The sequence below is a fragment of the Lissotriton helveticus genome, chromosome 1_1 (genome assembly GCF_964261635.1).
Source record: "Lissotriton helveticus chromosome 1_1, aLisHel1.1, whole genome shotgun sequence".
NCBI classification, from domain to species: domain Eukaryota; kingdom Metazoa; phylum Chordata; class Amphibia; order Caudata; family Salamandridae; genus Lissotriton; species Lissotriton helveticus.
In genome coordinates this window covers 395164476-395173510 of record NC_136057.1, presented here as the reverse complement: position 1 = coordinate 395173510, position 9035 = coordinate 395164476, and the positions used below count along the sequence as shown (strand labels likewise).

General features: G+C 47.7%; 1 long non-coding RNA gene across 1 annotated transcript in view; it reads right to left on the bottom strand.

Annotated features, from left to right (window-relative positions):
• Positions 1–5428: 5428 nt before the first annotated feature.
• LOC144769659 (uncharacterized) overlaps positions 5429–9035 on the bottom strand; it is a 28013-nt gene continuing 24406 nt past the window's right edge. The window contains exon 7 of the long non-coding RNA XR_013598737.1: positions 5429–5765. This is a non-coding gene — a long non-coding RNA (uncharacterized LOC144769659). The remainder of the gene's footprint in view (positions 5766–9035) is intronic.

Below are 9035 nucleotides of genomic sequence, written 5' to 3'. Positions count from 1 at the left end.
TAGGTAAACTAGTCACTAAGTCCTGCAAAAAAATAATCAACGTATTGCGTAATATGTTCTGCAACACTGTCTATGGCAGAAAATATTGGTCTCCTGGGGACTGGTGAAATCATTTTGTGCACTTTGGGAATTAGATAGAATCTAGCAATGACCGGATTATCAATGTTAAGGAATTTGAATTCTTGTATGGAAATCATTCCCTCTCTTTTAAACTTGTAGAGAATTTTTTGAGGTTATCTCTTGCCAAGTTATACTCCTTTAAAGTTGTTCTTTGATAGCATGACCCATCCGTTAATTGTCTCCGTGCCTCCGCGATGTAATCTTTTTGGGGCCAGATGACAATATCTGAATTTTGAGGTTTTTCTGCGTTGAACTGTTCGTAATGTAATATTTTCCTGCAGCTGGTGGTGTGGCAGCTTATCAAGGACTGCGCAAACGTTGCCTTATGTACTATACTTAGAATACCTATATAGAATTTTGGAACAGTCCGCCTATTACATCTATACCCAATATTTGACGGCCCCATGTGATAACCTTACTTCCAACTAGGACTAACTATAATAGTTCCGTGGCCTATCATACTGGCTAGAACCTCTTCATTCAACCTCATTATATCATTGAAAGACTTATCGCTCATTACAATTGCCCTGACGAAGCTCCTTTCGGGAGCGAAACGCGTTGGCTGTCTTGTGCACCTTGAGAAATAAGAAAATAAAAAGAAAAATTATTTTTGGAATAAACTTCTGGCTCGATTGATTCACTTCAAATTTGGTGCTGCCTCCATTTACTTTTGACAATTTGATGGTCATTGTTGAGTCTTGTCATTAATGCGGAGTATTGCTTTTCTCGGTCACTTTTATATCTTTTCCGATGTTTTGTTTGATAGTGCAGTTTTTTAAGATCTTCTACAACCACATCGTGAAATGTGTCAATCGCATCTTTGGGCATAGTTGGCACAAAACTGGATTTAGGCTTAAATAGACTTGTATTGGCCCCAATTTGAGAAATGGCTGCTGCATAAAGTTCTTCCTGGGTAAACGTTATACTCTCCGTGGCTTGATTTATGTCTCCCAACTGATGTAAAGTAAGTATAGCTCTTGCATCAGCTGCTTCTAGGCCTGTGTTGATAGGATCAATGGCTGATGTTTCTGTATTTTTTAGCCCATCCTTGATGTTGAAGAATTTCCGTAATTTCAGCTTGCGAATGTAGCAAAAGACATCAACTCTAGTTTGTGTATAGTCAAAATCACTGATAAGGCAGAAAGTAAGGCCAAGACTTAACAGTTGTTTTCCGCCTCTGTCAGTGTTACGGAGGAAAGATTGACAATAGTGTGTCCTTTATTGTTTGTTTCGCCACTATTGCCTCTTGGTTTTTTTGTTGTTTGAATTTGTGCTTTTTGCGGCGTTCCCTCCGTCGTTTGTTGATTCTTGTCCTTTTTGCCTTTGATTGCGTGGTCGCAGTGTTAGAAGGCGGGCATTGACTAAAAAATCAACCTCTTCTCCCAGGCCTAGCACCATCGTTGGCTACCCAGACCCTAATCTGTTCAACATTCCATCATCCGAGGACATGCTGCTGATTATCGAATCTGTATCACTGTTACAGGAAGCAGAGTCCATATGACTGCTTGATGGTGCTGCTGTTTGTATTGTTGCAGGGTGTGATTTTTGAATCAATCTTGATTTCTTTGCATTTTCATATTTGCGCGCAAACGTATAAATACGCCCCTGCTCATAATCCTCTTTGTCGCGAGCAAATTTGTAAACTTTTCGGGCCTTTATTTTGTTTTCCTGTTTCGTGAGACGTTCCTGTATATCTTTTCTGGTATTTGTAATCAGCTCGTTAGGTTCAGATTTGGAAAGTGCCTCGTTGATTTCATCAATTTCCTTAATCAATGCCATTCGATCTATTTCCGCGTATTTCACCAACATTTTTACCAAATTGGTTGAAGCCTCCAATTTGCTGAGCCCCCATTCTTTGAGCATCTCAGGGTTAGGTCTTTCATAACTTGGGGCTAGGAGGATGCGTAAACCACGTGGTACTCGCCCTTCCTCAATATACTTTGTTAGCGACTTGTGTTCCCACCATTTGGTCATCTCAGCGCGCATGCATTTCTCCAATTGCTTCAATACGTTTTTGATTTGTCCTTCATTATATATATACAGTAAATAATGTTCAATAGCTAAGTGTAAGTGTATATATATATATACACTTAGCTATGGAACATTATTTACTTTATTATTTGTGAGTGTCTGGTTGACCAATTCATCCCCACCGTCTTACCCTTAGACACATTTTACTGCTGGTTTCGAGTCGGACTCACAACTGTGTGCAGTGAAGAAGTCCCTACTCATACTCCAAAGCCATTTCCCTCAAGCAAGCCATTGGGCAGAGAGTAAACAAATGTGTTCCTGCCTCCAACCCAGTGTCGTGACCGTGACTATCTATCCATTCCTTTCGTACCCTAGAGGGACTGCCCCACATAAGACATTATTATACTTTGATTTACACTGGCAATTCCCTGCTTTGTTAACAAATGGAGGATCCACATTCTGCAATGTGCCACCAATCGATCACAGTGAGCACACCGGAAGAACAGGTAAATGCTGACATGCATTGCACGCTGAGTGATTGTTATTTGTTGTGATGTGTACTTGTTTTGATGATATGTTCATCATCATGTGTTTTGAGAGTGAGAAGAGATGATTCATGTGGTGGCAGGCAGTATGAGTGTGTTTTTCTTTTACGCTTAATGTGTTAGTGATTATTCAGATTTGAAGTTAACAAAATGTATGCCCAAATACCAATGGCTGATCAATAATTTACCCTGTAATTTGTTTTTTTCCTTCCGCTGTGAGAGATAGGATAGCGAGATTCCTTCACCGGATCCACTCGACACAGTCCACACTGCTTTGTTTATTATTTGTTTAAGCTTTATACTCCTCAAACACTCAGGTCCGACAAGTCCCTTAGATAATGCAATATTTGCAAACACATATCTAGCCTACACAAAAACTGGCCTTGTTGTTGTTAACTAACAAAATTGTACTACTAGGGGCCAATCTATTGCATTTTTGAGTTGTGACTCAGGACACTGTTGGTACGGAGTTGGACACCATCCTCGGAGTCAGACTCAGGAGGATCAGAGATGATGGAATAACCCTGGGCATGGGCGAGAGCGTGTCTACTTCAAGGACTGCCACCAGAAGAAGATGACTGTTTTCAAAATTACTGAAACCAACCGATTTGGATGATTGTTGATGACTTTGCAGAGGCCTAAAGGTAAACAACACACCAGACATACACAAGTCTGATCAGTGGTGGTGGTGAGTGGTGTGACTGACAGCAGTGCTTTGATTTATTTTACTTGTTTGGGACAATGCTATGTTGCTGGGGGCTGTGCTGCTCAGTGCTGTCTGGCTCAAATTTGAAGCAAAGTGGTGGTTGGGTGGTGTTGTTGAAGGTAACTAGAGACAGACATTTAGTCATGAATGACATTATGCATATGATGCTGTTAGGCTACATATTTTGTTATATATTATGTGATAATGCAATGATGATGAACAAGACAGTTTGATCAGCCCGATACCGAAAGTTACATTCATTCTGTCATTTTTTGTGGGATTTTTGCGTGTTGTTGTAAAAGCAGCCTCACCAATTTGTTCACACACCAGGTATAAAATGAATTCATGTAAAAGCTAAAGCACTATTCTTTTCCCCTCTTGTGCTTCCTCTGAGTCTTGATGGTGCACTCATAGTACTCTTTAGTTTAACTTTTTTCTTTCTCCTAGTCCTTGATTCTTCAATATAATTTTTTGTTTTCCAATCAATAGGCCCTCTTATCGGAACCAAACTGGAAAACCAACGCTTACCTTATTGGGCCACATCTGCCATGCACACAACATTGACAGACCGCACAAGAGGAATCAATGCAGATGCAACTTCCAGTCCTAATTTGGCAATACAGTATCATTTTGTCTTTTAGTTATCATTTGAACTGTGTGTGTTGGTGTTGTTTACTTGAATCCTACAGAAAGTTTATTTTGTAATATAATCGATATCTTTCAAACCTAGGTGTAAGACATATCATAAATAATAATGTAACTTGGTCTCTCTGGGGGCAGATGGACAATTTCGTTTGGTTTAGCTGTACTCATTTGTTCCTCTGCTTCCTTTTCCTCCAATGCAGATTGATGATGGTCGGCTGCTCATTGCCAAAATGAATGTTGTCCTTCTGTAGTGTTTGTCTTTGTCTAAGCTTTCCTTAAATCCCCCTTCCCAACCATTCATAAAAACCCTAACCCTCTTCCCTCAGGCTGTGTGATTTATTGAGGTGTGACTTAACAATTTACACCATTAATTGATCACACACTTGGTAAAGCAGATGTGGTGAAAGCAACACCAACTTAGTGCAAGGTGAGAATAATCTTATTCTTAAGCTCATATAGCCCACACTGCCACTATATTATATTAGCCACCCCGCACAGTGTATGATATTTTTTTTTCAGAGGGACATCTCATTGCGAGCATCATCATTCAGGCACTGTATTAATTTGTATCTAAGGTTAAGCTTGTCCACTTCCTACAATTCGTAGTAGCTCAACATTGTTCTGATTAATTAAATTTTTCATTGTTTATCATACTCTCTTCTTGTATCTGAGTCTGTTCTAGTAGTCTACTCTGGTAACTCTCATTTTTTTCCAAAGCATGCATATAATAACAACGTTAATCTAGTTTTTATTTCAATTTGTTAACTTTCCTGATATGAATAGTCTCCACTCTCCATAGCCTACAGTTTGAGTTTGCCTAGGAGGGAGTGGACCTTGCTTCAGTTCTAATGACTTTGCCTTCAATGTTAAAAGAAACGCTAGCAATACATGCTGCTACTACTACCACCACCATGGCAACTTGGAAAACCATGCAGCCCTCGCTTCATCTAATCAGGTAAGAGAAGTAAACTATTGTTGATTGATTCATTGTTGAACGGCAATCATTCTATACAATGGAAATTCACTCCCCACCCTCTCCGAATCATCAGGGGTTAATAATCATATATAGTAGCAGAGTAGACTGCAGAGACTAGGAGGAGAGAGTAGTGGGCCAAGGGAGGGTACCACATAACCATTTCATTGTTTACACAAACAGCAGATTTTTTTAACTGGCTGCGGCCAAAGCTGCAGTGCGAAGTAAATCACAATGCCACAATTTCTTCATAATTTTTCATAATGTAAAAGTAAGAAACCTTATATTTTCTCAACAAGTCTAAAAACTACCATACCCACAACTGGCCCACCCCTCTCCCTAATCCCAACCACAGTCCAAGTAGTGTCTAAGAGTAGTTCAAAAACGTAATTGTCCATAAATAAAGAAAAACCCAACAACCCCAACTCCCACCCACCCACCCAAAAAATGATTTTAAAAGGGGCTGAAGTGGGTACTAACGGCGGGTTAGGAGCTTCTTCAGGTGCCTGTCCACCTGTTCCTGCCTAGCTTCAATATTCACCAGCCTCAGCATGATGCGGCGCACAAATCGACAGAAATAAGGGGGTGCAGCAGTGATGGTGGAATAGCGGAGGTACCCCTTGGACCGCTGTAATGGTGTGGTGTTGTTGTTGTGGCCTGGCTGGGGTCTGCGGCATCTGCAGCAGCCTCTGCCTCTTCATCCTTCCAGGCCACCAGTATTCGGCACTGATGGCCTCCAGTTTTCACTGCCATGTCCGGGCTGCAATCGCCTGCCTGCTAGGTGGTTTTGGATCAGCAGGAGTAGCTACATAACAAGAAAGAAAAAAGACAAATTGTAAACAATGCTCTTAGCAAAACACATAAAACATTATGTCATGGGTATGGAGGGAGGGAGGGAGGTGATTGATGATGGGTGGGTAGGAAAGATACATAATATGTTGCACTTGAAAACTAATGTGAGTCCAGAGAGGAGTCTGAAATATTACCTCCTCAACTCTGTGAATCAAAAGCAAGTAAAGGTAAGAAGAACACCACTACATAGGAGCGCCGTGGTCCCTTGTTTATTCTCCTACCCAAGGATTTTTCCATTCATCATTGCATTGTTCTTCATGAATTTTATTTTTATTCTTCACTCTTGACTTTGCTATTCACCACCTTTTAAGTTTTACATTCTCTCGACCGCTCAGCCCTCCACAGGGCTTGGTCGCCTCACTCACTGCTGCCGCTCTTGCCTGCCTTTGCCGCCTCCTGCCTGCAGATTCCTTCGCTCGCTGCCCGCTGCTCCTGGGAATTTCCCACTGCTCCTGGGAATTTCCCGCTGCTTCTTGGAATTTCCCGCCGCTGCCTCCCTACGGCCCTGCCCCCCTGTGATTCCATTCGCCGCCCCGCTCCCGCCACCCAGCTGCTCCTCCCTCCCGGCCCCTTACTTAAGGGGACCACAAAGTGTGACCGCTCAGCCCTCCACAGGGCTTGGTCGCCCCACTCACTGCTGCCGCTCCTGCCTGCCTTTGCCGCCTCCTGCCTGCAGATTCCTTCGCTCGCTGCCCGCTGCTCCTGGGAATTTCCCGCTGCTCCTGGGAATTTCCCGCTGCTTCTTGGAATTTCCCGCCGCTGCCTCCCTGCGGCCCCGCCCCCCTGTGATTCCATTCGCCGCCCCGCTCCCGCCACCCAGCTGCTCCTCCCTCCCGGCTCCTTACTTAAGGGGACCGTAGGGGACCACAGAGTGTGACCGCTCAGCCCTCCACAGGGCTTGGTCGCCCCACTCACTACTGCCGCTCCTGCCTGCCTTTGCCGCCTCCTGCCTGCAGATTCCTTCGCTCGCTGCCCGCTGCTCCTGGGAATTTCCCGCTGCTCCTGGGAATTTCCCGTTGCCCGCTGCTTCTTGGAATTTCCCGCCGCTGCCTCCCTGCGGCCCCGCCCCCCTGTGATTCCATTCGCCGCCCCGCCACCCAGCTGCTCCTCCCTCCCGGCTCCTTACTTATGACGCCCCCAGAGCGACCGCGCAGCGGACGCGCGCAGCGGGAGCGGCGATTGAGCGCCAAAGGTGCGCCAAAGGTAAGCCCGTCTGCGCCCGTCCGCGCCTGGCCCGCGCCCAGCGCCAGGACCCCTGGCCCTCCCCGCCGAGGCAAGACGACCCGACTGACCTATGACGCCGCCGCTCTCAACGCACTCAATGCCGGCCGGACCCACGCCTGCTGCCGAGCCACCCCGAGACGCATCCACGGACCCTTCACCTGCTGCACCTGCAAGTTCACCTGCCTCCGAACCTGCCCCGCACCCGCCAAGACAAACACCAGCAGCAACCACCTCAAGTGCATCGTGATCAACACCCGCTCCATCCACAGACACGCCGTGGAACTCTGGAACCTCCTCGACGCTACATCACCGGACGTCGCCTTCCTCACGGAAACCTGGATGAACGCCTCCTCTGCACCCGACATCGCCATCGCCATCCCGGATGGGTACAAGATCATCAGGAGGGACCGCATCAACCAGACCGGAGGTGGCATCGCCATCGTCCACAGGAACACCATCCGCATCACGACCGACGCCAACGACTCCTTCGCCGCAGCCGAACATCTCCACTTCCAGATTCACACCGACCCTAAGACGACCCTCAGAGGCACCCTCGTCTACAGACCCCCGGGACCACGCACACAATTCAGCGAAGACATCACAGACTTCATCAGCCCGCACGCCCTCCCCTCCACTGACTACATCCTCCTCGGGGACCTCAACTTCCACCTGGAGAACAACAAGGACCGCAACACCACCGCCCTGCTGGAAAACCTCGCCAACCTCGGACTCAAGGAACTGGTCAACACCCCCCCCACTACGCCGGCCACACGCTTGATCCCGTCTTCTCTTCCAGCAAGTACATCACCTTCAGCCACGCCACCGGACTCCACTGGACCGACCACAGCTGCGTCCACTTCAGCTTCAAAAGATCCACGACTCACCACCACCCGCAACAGGTACCTCACAGGAATTGGAGCAAGATTACCGCAGACCAGCTCACCACCTCCCTCAGCCAGAGCCCACCCGCCAACACAACGGACCCCAACAAAGCAGCCCGCAACTTCACACAGTGGCTGACCGCCTGCGCCGACGACCTCGCGCCACTAAAGAACCCTCCCAGCAGACCCAGAATCAAGAAGGCATCCTGGTTCACCTGTCGCACCCTCGAGAAAGCCTGGCTCCTCAACCGGACCACCGACAACATGACCGCCCTCAAACACGCTACCCGCAAGCACCACCAGCTCATCCGCACCACCAAGAAGAAATCTCTGAAGGAACGACTGGACAACAACGCCCACGACAGCAAAGAGCTCTTCACTATCGTCAAGGAGTTCTCCAACCCCAGCACCGGCACCAACGACATCACTCCGTCACAAGACCTCTGCGACTCCCTCACCTCGTTCTTCCGCCGCAAGATCGCCGACATCCACAACAGCTTCGGCGCCCCACGCACGCACCCAACCGTCGAACCAATGCCCCCCACCGCCACCCTTCGCACCTGGACCACGGTGACCACCAAAGACACAGCCCGCACGATGAACACCATTCACTCCGGATCACCGACCGACCCCTGCCCACACCACGTCTTCAACAATGCCGACTCCACCATCGCACCCCAACTCCGGAACATCATCAACGCCTCCTTCAACACCGCCACCTTCCCGGAGAGCTGGAAGCACGCCGAGATCAGCGCCCTCCTGAAGAAACCTACAGCGGACCCCACCGATCTCAAAAACGTCCGACCCATCTCGCTCCTCCCTTTTCCTGCTAAAGTCATCGAGAAGATCGTCAACAGACAGCTGACCGCCTTCCTGAGACGAACAGATCCCTCGACCCCTCGCAGTCCGGCTTCAGAGCCAACCACAGCACCGAGACCGCCCTCATCGCAGCCACCGACGACATCCGGACCCTGCTCGACAAGGGGGAAACAGTGGCCCTCATCCTCCGGGACCTCTCCGCTGCGTTCGACACGGTCTGCCACCGCACCCTAGTCCAGCGCCTCAGCAACATCGGTATCCAAGAGAAGGCACTGGAGTGGATCATCTCGTTCCTCGCC